At 37.1% G+C, this 14,568-nt stretch overlaps 1 protein-coding gene across 4 annotated transcripts in view; it reads left to right on the top strand.

Moving 5' to 3' along the window:
* The window catches only part of RALB (RAS like proto-oncogene B), a 47,559-nt gene continuing 32,991 nt past the window's right edge, over positions 1-14,568 (top strand). For 2 of the 4 annotated variants that reach the window (XM_085584956.1, XM_085584955.1), the window contains exon 1: positions 16-158. The gene's annotated coding sequence lies outside the window, so the exon portion shown is untranslated. Of the gene's footprint in view, positions 159-14,568 lie in introns of all 4 variants that reach the window. The other 2 variants (XM_021526133.4, XM_085584959.1) reach the window with 2 other exon arrangements.

Genomic DNA, 14,568 nt, shown 5'->3' with positions numbered 1-14,568 from the left:
TTCTTCTAAGTTTCTGAGGCACTAGGAGGAGTGCAGCTACAGTCATCGTGTGGATTGGTCTGTAAAACTGTAGTGGAGCTCCTTCTGCCACCTCCTGCCTCCCTAATTCATACTCCTTAAGAAACTGCTGCTCTAGGACGAACGATCTTTTAAGCACAGTGAGTATCAGCTGAGAAAACAACCAATTTGTCCAGCTTGTAAAGTTGCATCAGAGAGCAATCACTGCTCTGTGTATTTTGGGACATAAGTAAAAGGAAAACTTGCTGTCAGTATTTGACACTGAAGCAGAGACGGGAGTTCCCTGGCCCAGCTGGGGTGAGAAAAGGAACAGCAGCAATGTGGGAGGCTCTCAGGGTGCAGAGACTGGATTAAAGGTGTGGACTAGGTGTAGAAAAGCTACATGTATTGTGCCAGGCAGCATACCTATTTGCTGTGGATGGACAGGCAGAAAAAAAACAGCTGCTAAAATGTATGTACAAGTAGCTGTGCCCAAGCACATGGTACTATATTAATGCTGGATGACAAGCACCTCTTATTTATTCTTAATCTGGTTTCATATAAGGAATGTAGTAGTACTAGCTAGTAATAAGCAAAATAACAGGAGAATAAAAGAAATAGTTGTCTTCAGTAATCTTCACTCATCCCTAAAGCATGCAGGCCAAGTAAACATTCACAGTGAGTCATTGACTCTTTTTTAGTATAACTATAACCTGTGGTGGTGTTACTGCTGCATTTTTCCAACTTGGTCTGTAGCTCTGAAATGCAGAGCTAAAGGCTCTGCTATTACTGGTGGAGAGCCTAAGGCTTTGTCTAGATGTCTCTGATGTGATAATTTAGTAGAAACTAGGTAAATATATAAATAATAAATTTATGATCGTGATTTATTATCTTTAATAGATATATGAGCAAGTCGTATAATCCATGTTTCACAGTGTAAAAAATGTTATAATGAAAGTAAATAAATTACATGCATTTATATCTACCAAATGAACTTGTAGAACTCCTTTATTAACCTGGAAATCTGCTTTTAAAAGGATAGAGCACCTGAATTTTCCTGTGTCTGTTGTCCTTGTAGAATACCAAGCACTAACTTCATTCCAAGGTTGCAAAGGACTTACAAGCATGCTTTACATAAAGGCCTCAATCTAGGATTAGGTGAAACCAACAAAAAGCAGCAGTGATGTTTCTGCTTAAGATAACAATAACTCAATAACTGTCTCCAAAAAAAGTCCTTGGTGATGTGAGCAACTATACAGGAAACACATAACCTCTGCATATGTCATTGAGACATCACACAAAAAACATTGTGTTTTTACTTTGCTCACTGTGGTTTTGATGAGCTCCTTCACAGGATCACAGCACAGTGTTAGTAAAAAGCATTGCTTTTTGTTGTCTGCTAAACTGCACTGTGAAGTAAAAACTCCTCTTTGGTTAAAAAATTGCTGATGTAGTTAATTTTATGATAGAGCAAACCTGACATTTTCTATAACATGGCTATGATAAGAGTAGCTGGAGGCTAAAGATGTGCTGTGTGCTGCTCAGCCTCATTAGTATGGAGATCGCTGTACCAGAGATGACCATTAGAACACTTCCTCCCGGGTTCTGCCTCCTGCAGTGACCTGTACCAGCTGCTTCTGATCCAGCAGTCCAGAGAGCTCTGCTGTCATACAGGCTTCATAGGTGATGTTTTTACATGCCTACCAATTAGTACTTTCACATGTCTACCAGTTAATAATTGTCTTGTACTGTGCAATGGGAGGGGGTTCTCTTTTATTTAATAAAATATCACAGTGACTGTTCACATTTCCATAGAAATGTTTGTTTCTTGAATTCACTCAGAAGTTCGTTCCAACAAAGTTGTGTGGCCATGAGTTCAGTAAAAATTCTATTTTAGAAGAACATTATTTCCTTTATCTGGATTTAAGTCATTACCATTCACTTCCATGAGATGTAAACTTGCTTATACATCATAGAAAAAACTCACCTTAGTATTTCAATGGTGTGATCTACTGAAGAATAATGATATATTTTTATCCCTACTTATAGTTTGGTCTGTCTAGTTTGTGACAATAATTTTTTTTTCGACCTAAAAACTTATTTCAAAAGCTTCATTCACAGTTTTAGAATTGTAGAATAAGTGATGTAGTCAGGACATTAGGTTGGCTACTTGCCCTAGATGAAGCCATGCTGAATATCTCAAATCTCCTCCCTGTCCCACATGCCCTTTCCTGATTTCTTATACCTGGGTATTGAGAGCTCTTGCTCTATGGAAAATGTCTAGGTCTGCCAGCTCTATTTGGCTCCTTTTTCTCTGAGGTCCTTTACTGGGGGCTCCTTTTGCTAACTTCTTGAAGAGCTGGAATTTAATTTTTTTTTTTGCTTTACTAGCGTTCAGAGGCCTGACTTTACTTTTCGCCTAACCCATATCCCTGAGGACTGAAAACTCCACCAGTGTGTGATCACAGCAGCCCAGGCTGCTGCCAATATTGATCTCACCAATTAGCTCACTTGTGTTGCTGACCAGCAGGTCCAGTAGTTCATTATTTTGTTGTCATGCTTTAGAAATCCAAAGAAAAGAATGAATCAAATGAAAGAGATGTGTATTTTTATTTACAGAAACACTCTCATTCTGCTCTTGTATCCTGTTTATATACATCTTCAAAAATAAATTTTCCAGCACATTGCATTCAAGAAATGTTAGGTGCATAGCAAATGTTTAATTAAGTAATCCCACACAGCACTTGTGAGGCGGGCTCCTTCCTTTTACAGGTGAGACAGAGAGCGAGGCAGTAAATTAAGTGACTTGCTTAATATCATATAGTGAGTCAGTGCTAATGCTGAAAATAGACTTTGTCTTCTGTTTTTTTCCCTGTATTTTAATCATCAAAGTAGACTTAATGCTGAAGTTGAATGAACTCCTTAGTCTATTGAAATAATTGTTCTAAATTTCATGTTGCAGTATTATATTTTAATCACCTAAGCAATACCGAAATATTTACTAAAGTTTTCCTTGCTTAGAACCTTTTTGTCTTTCTTGTTCAGATATTGCTTCAGGTTATCAGCTCAATATGTTTTGTTTACAGTGATCCTGAACTTCAAAAATATAATCTAGCATATCTCCACAAAAAAAGCAAAACAAAAAACAAACCAACAAAAAAAAAACCCCAAAACCAAAAACAAACCCACTTTAAAAATGCCCTTAAAACTCAGAGCAATGTCCTTCAGTCAATATAACTTTTTTCATACCCTTGTGATTATAGGGCCATTCCACTTAATAATACCTATAGCTTTAATTAATGGAGCATGCTGAAGTTACTGAAAACAAAAGATAGACTGCTGGTTATGCTGTCATGACTAAATGAAAATGTATCCTGAAGCACAAAAGAGCAACAACATGTTAAGAAATATTTGCTTAGAAGTGCAGTACTGAACTACAAGCTGGGTCATCTCTGAATAAACTGGTAGAGAAAGATGCCATCCCTACAGACTTAAGTGAACAGTACCCATGTTCAGGCTAATGAAATGCTCCAGCAGCTTTAGAGTTTTCTTGAGCACAGTCCACAGATTTGTTTATGCTGATAGAACTTACATAAATTTTTTCAGTCCTTGCCATATTACCTGCTTAATAGTGTTCTTCAGCACAGGAAAGAATAAATGGTGCAGCAAATATGTACATAGGCCTAAGACTTAAAGAGGCTCAGGAAAGAGGAATGAGGGAATACTATTACTGTGGCTTGTTCCCTATTAAACCTGAGTACAGACAAAGCTGTCTGTTACACAGCCTTATACAATACTTTGTATCATACAATATTTTTAGTGTGGGTGGGACAAACAGCAAAGGCTGTGGTCAGCTCCAAGATTTTTGTAAAGACTTTTGCCACACGTAATGAATTTACATTTTACATTGTGATGTAGGCAGCCTTACAACTTAATTGAAATTTAACAACAAAATACCTTAAAAATTCAACTGCTTCATTGCTGAATGCAAATAAAGCTCCTAGGTGGCAGAATCAGTCAGTAAGCATTGGCATGCTATATTTTTAGAAACAACTCTAAAGTAATTTAATGTGTTGTACTTGTAAAGAAGATTGTCACATCTTGCCTACTGAATTACAGGCTAGACAGAATGTTTCAGGTAAGATGACAAGGAGAGATGTTCCAAGAAGGACATTCTGCTTCTTCTTTGGGGTCAGTGCTTCTAGTTTACCATGTAGTTTTCCTTTGGGGTTTATCTTCTTAAAATGTTATCTGCGAGAATATTTTGCACTTTGCCACTTGGGCTGTGTAATCAGTGATCAGCTGTCCAAGACCCATCAGAGTACCATTCTAACTTTGCTTTCTGTTTTTGCTAGTGAGTAAGAGGTTTTTCTCAGAGACTTCAGCAAATATCCTGAAACCAAGTGATGAGCAGTTTGCAAGACAGGGCTGTGTCTGTGTACCACTATCAGGGACAGAATTACTGCCTTTCAAAGGGTTTTTGAATAGCAGGCAGGAGTTGTTTAGTACAAATGGGGCAAAGAAGACAATTTTGTGACCTTTACAGACTTTGAAACCAAACCCAAGAAAGCAATGCAAATAACTGATTTTTTTTTTTTTTTTTTTTTTTGTAGCTCTTCATTTATGTCTCCTTTTATCTGTAGATCCTATTATTAACCTGCTAAGTGAAATGGTAATAGTGTTTGAGAAGTTGAAAATTTTAATCAAACATTAGACAATATTTTTAAAAAACAGGGTTCAAAATAAGATGCTCAGGTGTTCTCTTCCTGATTAGGAATAGGGAATATAATGTGTCTGACCAAAACTAGCCAAACCAGTAGAAATTAAATACATGAACATTCAGCTCATGGGTAGAGATTAATTTTCATTAACAATTCAGCTAATAAGTATGAAGAATGAGTCAGCTTGAGAAAAGCAGAAATTACATGTGGATAATCTGAATAAGAATGGGGGATGCATAATACATTATCACATTTGAGAGTTCTGACAAAATAGGGGCCTTGAATTTTGGATGCAGAGAGTTATACTTGCTTCATTATTGAAGAGGATAGATACAAGCCAACTTCTATGATTAAGTAAATACTGTGCTTTTTTACATAATTAACATTATTTAAGATCCTACTTTCAGAGAAGACCTCCTGTGTCCTGCCCACCTTAAGCAATCAGACTATTGGTCACTGCTCTCTGGCAGGTCTATTGCAGTCTTGTTCTGTTGATTCAGCACAAAAGGAAAACATTTTAAGAATGTCAGTTCTTCAAGTAGTGGGGATTATAGGCATGGTAACAGAACGTGTTTGTGAAAGGTATATGCTGCCAGACTTCATTCCCTGTGATAGCAAGAGGGAAACTGAGGTACAGCCACAGTGCTACTCTGAAGAGTTCATGTAATTCATATGTTATTCTTTAGATTTGATTCACAGAATTGAGAAAGCATTTGTGGTAATATGGTACTTATACATAAGATCCAGAAAATGAAAGGGAAAAGAAAGTGAAAAGAAATGCATAATGAGGGATCTGGCCAGTTTATTTCCCAAGTTCTTTCACTGGCCAAAGCACAGTGAAAAGGGCAATGCTAAGCAATACAAGTTAAATAAAAATTCTGGTATGAGTTCCCTTAAACTCTATTAATTATAAAATATGGCCTTAGCAATGCAGACAAGGTATATTTTTTTCTAACATTCCTTATTATATGTTAACGTGGCACTATAAAGGTCTAAGAATCTGGGATCACACAACTTGCAAAACACCCCTGAAATGTTTCTTGCTGGAAGTAGGAACAGAGAGACAAGTACAAGCCAAAACTGTAAATATGGGGAAGACCTTCTCTGTTCAATAAAACAGGTGGTTTCTGCTGAAACTAGTTTTGCTTGAGGATTAATTTGTAGTTCCAAGTGTCTTTCAGTGCTGACAACTGAAGAAGGTAGCTCAGGGCCGGATTGTAATAATGTTCACTCCTTGATCTAATGGGAGGATGTGTTTAATTAACCTTTGTTTCTGCAGAAGCAGACATTCTGGCAAGCTGTAAGAATGTTAAAGAAGGGAAATCTAAACTGCAATGAACCTAGGGATATTCTATATATCTAGTAGATAAAGAATGTTGATGTAGATAAATACTGTTTCCTAGGAGATAGATATGTATAAGCAATTTCTGTAAAATAAATTTAACATGGATCTCCCTGTAGGACTACCCCTCATTAATTTCACAAGATCCAGCTATGATCCCATGCCCTTGGGATGCTTGTCTCTTGTGTCTGGCACAGTTCATCAATAGGTGGTCACAAAAGCATGGATTTAAAGTGAAAATATTCTGCTTAGTATCTCTTGGATGAAGTTAGACCTGACAGCCTCATTGCTTGCTTCATGTCCTCCAGTGACTTTTCCAGATACCAGAGCTTGGACTGACCCTTCCCAGAACTTCCTGTAAAGTGCAGATCTTAAGGTTTATAGCTAATTCTTCAGAAGGCTTATGGCAAATCTAATGCAAAGCAGATATCCTTTGCATGAAATTGCTGAAGGCACTGTTTTTTGCTTGAAAAACTAAAGCACTGTAGATTACAATCATACAAACACAGCAAACTCTCTGGCCACAATATTCCTAATCTTACACTAAAAAAATCACCAACTTTATATGACTGTTTTGAAAGAATGCAAATCAGAGCTTATTGTCTCTGATCTTCATCAGCTCTGCTGCCACAATAGCATCATTGTTTCCTGTCTCCTCCCCTTAATAAGCAACACCCTCCATTCCTCTCACTTCCTTTCCATCCTAAATCTTTCCATCTGAGAGGCTTTTTAAACCTCTGCTTTGTCATCTGGTTTTGCTACTACTGTGATCTAAATGCCAAACTTCTTCTGTCCTTCGTCTTTGTCTCAGTCAGCCAAGTCTCTGTTTTCACTTAAAAGGCATCTTATGAGCTTGAATGTTGGAAATTCCTTCTACTCCTGTAGTCTAACAAACAAGGTATATTCCCAGCTGAAACAAACATTTATGTTGCAGCATTATTCTTACTAAAACTGTGCTGCAGCAACACAGTATCAATTGCAATCATAAACAGTACTTTTCCCATCTCAGCGCTGTGGCACAACTCTTTTTCCTTCATAATACTGTGCAAAAATCTCCACATTGTCACATTACATAAGGACTAGTGCTAAGGGTGCAGTTAAATTACTAATTTAGTAATCCCATGTTTTATCCACTGGATTTCTGTTCCAGAATGAAGTGTTGTGACAACAAATGAGGTAACCAAGGAAAAATCAAACTGGCTACAACTGTCAGGATTTATGAGTTCAATATAATGCTTCAGCCTGTTCATACTATTCTCTGTTTGTTTCTAGTAAGGACTGATGACTCCAAAAACCACAAACTGTGCATGAATTTCTTGGGTGACAACATTTCCTTTGTAATATTGCCCAGTGTCTGACAGTATCCTGATAGGGTTGTGTAGCCCTGCTGTGAGCAGTGTCCTATTGCAAAGAGAAGGTTTGTGCAAAGACTCAGGATGGAATAAGAGTCTTTATGTCCAAATATAAACAAAATAGCTCTTAACACTGAGCACAGTCAGTGGATACAGTCAGGTGACACAGATGAATTTTGGAGATTCTTGACCAGCATGGTTCAAAATGCAGCCCTCTGGCCCAGTTTGGTCTGCAGGATCTTCTGTCTTGTCTGAAACACCTCTTCTATGGAAACTCCAACTAGCAAGCTCTTGCCTCCTCCCAAGCAGAAGGAAAGGAGTGAGAATTATTCTCAGGATGAGCTGCTGCCTCATCCCAAAGAGTAGGAAATGTGGACAAGGATAGCACCCTAATATAGAGAAGTTGTTGCTATGCTTCTGTCTGAATGATTCTGAGTGCTTGGACATGCAAAAGAAACACTCCTAGATAGCCCGATGCCTTATCTCTTTGTTGAGCAGGTAAGAACAGCAGCAACTACACCACTGCTGTTCTCATTTGCTACTTGTTGGGGGGTGGGGACGAGGGATGGGACACAGAGTAAGGAGCAAGGGACAGTAATTTTCCCCTGCAGCCTGTTGCTCCACCCAGCCTTCCCCTCAAACCTGATGCACTGCCCAAGTATGACAGTGTGAATGGTAGGAGGTATGAAATCACAGTCCTGAACTGCTATTGATTGTCATCTCAGTCAAGCTAACAGGGTACCTCTCCAGATTTTGATCAATGGCAGTTAATTATGTCTTTCCTCTTTGGAAGTGGTATACACTACTTTCTTTTGTTAGCATGTGTGATAATAGCAGGGGATTTTTCTGAAGGTAATCTTGGAACAAAACAGCACCTCCAGGCACTCTGTAAGAAGCCAAATACAAGGGAAGGGTGGAGCAAAGTTGCTATTTGATAATAGGAATAGTCTGCAAGAAAGTTTCCTTATCTCACTTCAATGCTTGTTTTTCAGAAAGTAACTGTGATGAAAAGGCAGCAACTATTCTTCTCTGAATGTACAATCTTTTCCGATAAGATTTCTGGAAGAACTTGCATTCAAAGCTATCTCCATTCAAATCCTTCCTAAGATGCATTTCTTCCATAAAGTGCTTCTATGCTAATCCACTAGGCGTTGCTATTTACATCTTTAAAAGAAACACAGTACTTAATCTGGACCGATTGTAGAGTAAGAATGACTAAGTGCAAGCATGTCCCATAGGAAAGCATAGTCTCTGGAAAGAATATATTGCCTCCTGGCAGTTGTTCTTTATATTGTGGTTTTATTACTTATTGTTGATTATAATCTCCACAAGGAAGGGGCATTTGTTTTAAGCCTCATTTATTCCTTGTAAGGCATCATTTATGTCTGTAACTTTCTGTTATCTCAGAATCACAGAATATTTTGAGTTGGAAGGGACCCATAATGATCACTGAGTCCAGCTTTTAAGTGAATGGCCCATATGGAGATCAAATCCATGATCTTGCTGTTATCAGCACCATACTCTAACCAGCTGAGCTAATACTGAAGATCAAGAAGGAAACAAGAAGTAATTTTACAACGCAAATTAGCTCCAACCTGAATAGCTGTCAAATTCTACTCTGCCATCTCAGTGTATATCCAGATTTGGTGCTAAAGTCACTGGAATGGAATATGGTCATAGCTCTTGAAATAGAGAGGACTGAAGGGGAGAGGAGGCCAGTAATACTGCAGCTAATAGATTAATTCCCAGTATCTTAGACTATGTAGACATTAAATAAGGCTTAGTCAGCAGGACAAGTTGAGTCTGTGCAGCCATGTGTTATAGCCTGCTAATATAGCTCAGAAGTGCACATCTGCTATGTAACAGTGTAAAAAGGTTCCCAAACCAGACACTATTCTAGTGAGGTCACAACTTCATGAAATTACATTTGGTCACATATTTAGGCTAGTATTTATTTGGGGTTGCATTAAATTTTTGCTCCAGCAGAACAGTAGCATTTTTTTTTCAGTGAAAACTTTGGGAAACTTCTGTGAAAAATTGCATGGAGAGACTATTTCCTCTGAGTCACGCTGGGAAAAATCCATTATTACAGAGGCAAAATATGTAATTGTGACAGCTATCATTGAAAGAAAATAACTACAACTGTAGGTATTTTGAACATACTCAAATTTTTGTAGTTATATTGAACATACACAAATCTGTTGATACAGCATATTTCAAACCCAAAGGGGTCAAACCTATTGCTTTCCAAAATTGTAATTATATATAATATGTCCAAAATTGTACATTGCTATAATAATTATCACAATAAAGTTTATAATAAGAAAGATTGGTCCTTCACAACCAAAATACTCATTACTAGATAAGACATAATGGTTATTTATGCAACAGAGGAGAAGAAAGAAATAAGATTACTGTATCCACCAAAAATGTCTGGATCCTCTATTTTCTAGCAGCATGTGGATATCTGCTCTGTATTCTGGCAAGGAAGCCCTGACAGAAGAGGCATAGGATGTTGTAGAGGTAGCAAGCTTGGAGTCAGGAAGGAAGGCAATACTTCCTGATGCTCGTTAGCAATCTCAGAGGAAGGACAGCATCCTGCCTAGTCATGCTAAATCAGCTAAAGAGGCCCTACAAACACAGGAAATCTTTTACCTATCCTTGCTGAAGCAGAAGGATATTCAGATTTGGTTAGGAAAAAGAAGCCATGATTTTGGATGTGACTGTGCGAAGTCACTGAGACTTTCTGATTTGCTTAAGGGACCTAGGAAATTAAGAACCTGAGGGCTTACCTGTCTTTGTTTTGTCTCCCTTTATCAAGCTTTAACAAGCACACTTGGCCAGTTTTCCCCTTTTTGTGCTATGCCTTGGTTTATTTATGCCATGTCCCATTCAAATTCTCAGCAGAGAATTTTAATTCTTTCATCAGCACAGCTACTGCAGGCCATTTGATAATTTATGAAATTCAAGTATATTTAGTGTAACTAAGTAATAAAGTTTGAATAACAATGGTTTGTCTTTATACACAGAACTTCTATATCCCCTAACATGAGTCCTTAGAGTTCAGCCTCTTGTGCCTTAATAGTCCTTCACTTCTTGTCTAGCAATTGCCAGTTCCCCAGCAGTTTTTGTAATATTAATGTTTCAAGAACCCACCACAGTCAATAACACAGTTTATTGTTTTAATTATTTAGAAGTGGATTTGGTTGTCTTTTTAGACAATTGGTCACAAATGGCAGCTTAAATAGCAGATTTAAAGCTGTCAACCTCATTACGTGATTCCACATGATGTTATTATTAGCAACATTAAATTTCAAAAATACTTGTGAAACATTTGTTAAATAATATAAATTTAAATTGGAATATGCTCAACCATTGTAAATAACAAGTTATACAGGCTAGAATACATTTAAAAAAGAAAACTAACACAAAAAAAACCCAAAACCAGAAACCTTAGGAAAAACACACAAAGAAGAAAGGTGATATTAGATGTCTATATCTAAAATCACAGATTATGTTTCATTACTATTACTCTTACCATTTATCAAGGGCTTTCAAGACAGTTCTGATATTTTGTCCCTTTGAGTTTGACTGTTACGTTCTAAACTATCGTGTTCCTACCTAAACTATCCCTCTTAAAAGTTTTTTTGTCCACATTATTTCTGGTCGAATTTGAATCAGCAAAGCAGAACATTTCCTGTCCTTGGTGGGATGAGCCCACACTGGATATGGGGAGACTGTGTCAGCACTAACAGGATGCAGACCAGGAAACACTGCATTTTATTAACAGGAACTAGAACAAGAGTGGCAAACTTTTGGCAGAATTAAAATGAAATGGTTGTACATGGAACAGAGTAAAAGCTGAAACAAAAACTTTTTTTATAAAACTAAAAGAAGGCTGCCAGCAGACTGGCTTGGTAAATTTGGAAAACATAGGAGCATATGAGAAAAATGTTCACTCAAAACTTAGGGTTTGAATCAGAGTTCTGGCTGCCCAAATAACTGGAGCTGTGTCTCCGGCAGGCTGGAAAAGTCTAATTTAGTGACTTGAGAATACAAATGAGTTATGTCCTGGAGCAACGAGCCTTTGACATTCTCCTGAAAAATGAATAGTCAAAAGTTTGGTATTAACAAAAATGGAGTTAGAATTAATATGAGTCAATAAGAATAAAAACAGACTCAAAATCTCCTGCTGGAACAAAAAGTATGCTTCTCAGAGAACTAAAAGTGCACATGGACCAAAATACAAATAGGAAATAGCTCTGTGGTGTGGATCTAAAATAAGATCAGGAGTAGCCACAAGTGTGGTGCCTTCTAATGTATCATAGCTCTGTCTGCTGCTCAGCACTTTCTAATCTGGACTAGGATGTTTTCACACCTCTCCTAGCAGCAACTTTAGAGTCTCTCCATGAGCCAAACCTGTGACACATTTTTGAAATTTGCTAGAGGGAGAAGGAATGTACATCTTAAAAAGATGATAGATGTTTTATTGGTCAGCTTTAAAGGCTGGTCTTCCTGTTAATTATGGCTATATACTGAAAGAAGTCTCTAAAGAGATAGGTGAGCATGGTCCTCCATTAGCTGACTGGAAAAGCACAAAAAGTATTTTTTCTTCTGTAGCCAAAATAAACTTATATTTGTCTTGAGGGAGATGGAAACAATATTTTTAGAGAAATAAATTTTACAGACATTTCATTGTTGACTTGTGACCTTGAGATCTGTAAAATCAGGCAGTATCCTCCTTTATGACAGCTGCTTTTATAACAACTGACATGGTAAGAGAGCAGCCCTTTAATCAAAAGGGCTTTTTTTATAGAAGAGAGAAAATGAAAGTTGCTGGTGAAATTGATACTGTAAATGCAGCAACCAAGGACAAATCATAGCAATCACGCCTTGTTTTTACACTTATGGCTTTTGGGAACTGACAGGAAAAATTATTTTTGATTTACACCCATTTCTGAGAAGCAGACACGATAATTATCAGGTAGTTCACCTGTGTAGCGCAACAGCTATGTCAAAAGCCAACAGTTAAACTACATGTCATAAGGATATTGTGTGTGGAGTCACCTCATGAGGATAGCTTTAAACCAAGCTGGAAAATTCTGGGGATGAGACAGAGTGTTTCCCACACTGTCATCAAGCTGTTGAATAAATCTCATTTGCTTTTAACTGGAATAGACTCCTGGATGTGAGATCCAAGAACCTCTGGAGTCATATTACAATGATTCCTAACTTTTAATGCTGACAATCAGTTCTTCTAACACAGGTAAAAGTTCTAAATGAATCTTTGACTTCTATTTGCAAAATAGTTCTCCATCAGAAGTTTTGATTTTTTTTTTTTCCATGCTGAAATCTTTACCTGCTTCTACTTTTTAATTGCTGTGTTTGCATTACAAGAACTAAGAAATGAAACTTTCATAAGATACGTAGAACCTTAATGGCAGAAAAGCTAGCTATGGCTTAGTGAAACTGAAAACTAAATCACAGCTCTCTCTGGGCAAGAAATTCTAAGAATTGTAAAGATGAGCTCAATTTAATAAAGTATTAAAGATGACTCCTGAAGTTTAAGGAAATTTTAACTGCAAGCAGAATAGGGCTGCAGCTCTTTCTTCCGTGATTCAGACTGTATTTAGAGATGCTAGTTTAGACCTATCTCCATTGATATACAATAAAGCAAGAAAGTGTAAATCAGCTAAGTGGAAAAGGAATTGAGTTTTATCATCTTTTCCTGAATTTAAAGTTTCCCAAGTTATCCCTAGAAAACCCTTGGAGAGGTATAAGAAAAGCCACAAGGAAACTGTTTCTGAGCTAAGAAGTCAAAGAAGCCCAGCTGATCCAAACAAAGGATTCTTTACATGCTAAAGAGAGGGATTCAGCAGGTGGTAACATTGCTTAGGCTCAGTGAAAGGAAACTGAAAAGGCAGAACTACATCAAGCTGAATCTAGCATGGACGTGACATGACTGTTGCATTTTGCATCTGACATGATGGATATCTGCAGCCACAATGGGCATTTTTGCTTTCCAAAGAGCATGAAGGACTGCTTTTTTTTTTTTTTTTTTTTTTTTTTTTTTGGAAAGAACTGAAGGAAGGTTCCACATTAATTTTAATGCATTGTGCACTGCTTCCAGAGAATGGAAAAATAAGATTATCAGCCATATCTCCACATTATGTGACCATTTCTCTAGTGATTAAATCTCTATCAACTGATATTTAGCATTTTGCAGGTATTTTTACAGACAGGAATTAGGGGAAAAGCAGGCCTTGTACATTTTATGACCTGGTTATCATTCCATTCAAAATGTTTGTGAACTACTGCATAGAAAATGGAAAGCCTAAAAAATGGCAAGAGTTATAAAGGGAATAACTATAGTTATGAGAGCTAGATCAAACCAATTCATTTTCTACTACTGAAAATCTGATCAGGAGAAATAGACTAAAGGTCTGTGTTTGCCCTTCAAGAAATCCAGCTTTAAGATGAAATTCATGCCTGAGTGCAGTGAATCAATTTTGAAAAGTCAGAGTTTGATTTATTGTTCTCTGAAAGGTTGTGTAAAGCTTCTTACTAAAGATCTCAAAGTTACACAAAGGTGTTTTGTATGATTAAAGGCAATCATAGCTCTCAAGGACTTTTAAAAGACGCAGATATAGGTTTATTTTTTACTGTAAATTTTAGGTTTCCATTCTGAATAGATGGAACTTTTTTTCATTAATTTTTTCAGCATTTGCGTTACAGGCACACTGATTCAGCAGTAGTACAGGTGCAGATTTGCAGTAAATCATATACACAGATTCTGCTCTCATCTATTAAAATGTCAAAACAAGAAAACAATATTTGAGAAAGCCAAGATATGATACTATTCAAAAAACTGTAGTTTATTAAAAAATGTTTGAAGAAGCCATTCTTTGGCCATTCTGCTCTAGGCAAATCTGTAACACAAATTGCAAGGTCTTAAAACACTGTCCTGCAATGGAAGGGAAAAGCCAAACTAAATTAAAGCAAATATGCACTGTTTCCCAATAAATGGCTCATTTTAGGCTGCAAATATGAGATGAATTTGGGTTTTCAGTTATTTATTTTGAGGAGATTAGCCTAGGTAGAAGAGTGGGTGGATTTGCTTGTGACTACATAATGCAGTTCTCTTGTGCTACAAACC

Source organism: Lonchura striata, chromosome 7 (assembly GCF_050655825.1).
Source record: "Lonchura striata isolate lonStrDom1 chromosome 7, ASM5065582v1, whole genome shotgun sequence".
Lineage (NCBI taxonomy): Eukaryota > Metazoa > Chordata > Aves > Passeriformes > Estrildidae > Lonchura > Lonchura striata.
This window is presented reverse-complemented; position numbering and strand designations above follow the sequence as displayed.